Source organism: Papilio polytes, unplaced genomic scaffold, assembly GCF_000836215.1.
Source record: "Papilio polytes unplaced genomic scaffold, Ppol_1.0 DF824247.1, whole genome shotgun sequence".
Lineage (NCBI taxonomy): Eukaryota > Metazoa > Arthropoda > Insecta > Lepidoptera > Papilionidae > Papilio > Papilio polytes.
In genome coordinates this window covers 250,190-251,000 of record NW_013524957.1, presented here as the reverse complement: position 1 = coordinate 251,000, position 811 = coordinate 250,190, and the positions used below count along the sequence as shown (strand labels likewise).

The 811-nt window shown below is 38.3% G+C and overlaps 1 protein-coding gene across 1 annotated transcript in view; it reads right to left on the bottom strand.

Annotated features, from left to right (window-relative positions):
• The window catches only part of LOC106110258 (coatomer subunit epsilon), a gene marked incomplete in the record, with an annotated part of 5,124 nt that overhangs the window by 690 nt on the left and 3,623 nt on the right, over positions 1–811 (bottom strand).

Genomic DNA, 811 nt, shown 5'->3' with positions numbered 1-811 from the left:
TTGGCCGCGTACTCCTTGCTGAAGGGGTGGTCGGGGTGCGCGTCCAGCAGCTGCGCCAGGTAGCGCGACGATACCTGCAAATATACGGAAATAGTTATTTAAAAAACTATCGAATTTGTAAATCAGTAAGAAATAAGTTATATTATAAAAGGAACTCATTAATGTAGCACAAGGATTACGCAACAAACATTAAAAAAAAGTTATAAACTATAAAAAAAAATAGTACGGACCAACTGTTTGTAGATGTTGATTTAAAATAAAAAAACTTACACACTAGACACACAGACATATATTTTGTCTTACTCTTTTTGCGTTTTTCTATTATTTTTATTAAATAACTAGCTTTCGCCCATGACTCCATCCGAGTGGAATTAAAAAAAAAACAAAATCGAGTAGCCTATGTGTTTTTCAGTTCCAGACTATCCTCTGCATCTATACCAAATTTTATCGAGATATGTTCAGCAGTTTAGGCTACAAACTCTAACATCCATCCATCTAAACTTTCGCATTTATAATATTAGTATTTTTTTTATAATATAAGGTGGCAAACTAGCAAGCGGCCACCTGGATCCACCGAAATGAAAAGCTACCGCTGCCCATAGACATCCGCAATTGCAGATGTGTTGCCTACCTTTAATTGACGGAGAAGGAGACGCACATAAAGAGGACATTTCCCCTTCCTATGCGTCTCCTTCCGTCAAATCTACTTTTCCTCTCAACAAAAGGGTGGAAAGAGAAAGGGACTAAAATTAGGCTTCCGGCACCACACTCATCAGACGAAACGCGGAATTGCTTCCACTTCACGCCTGTT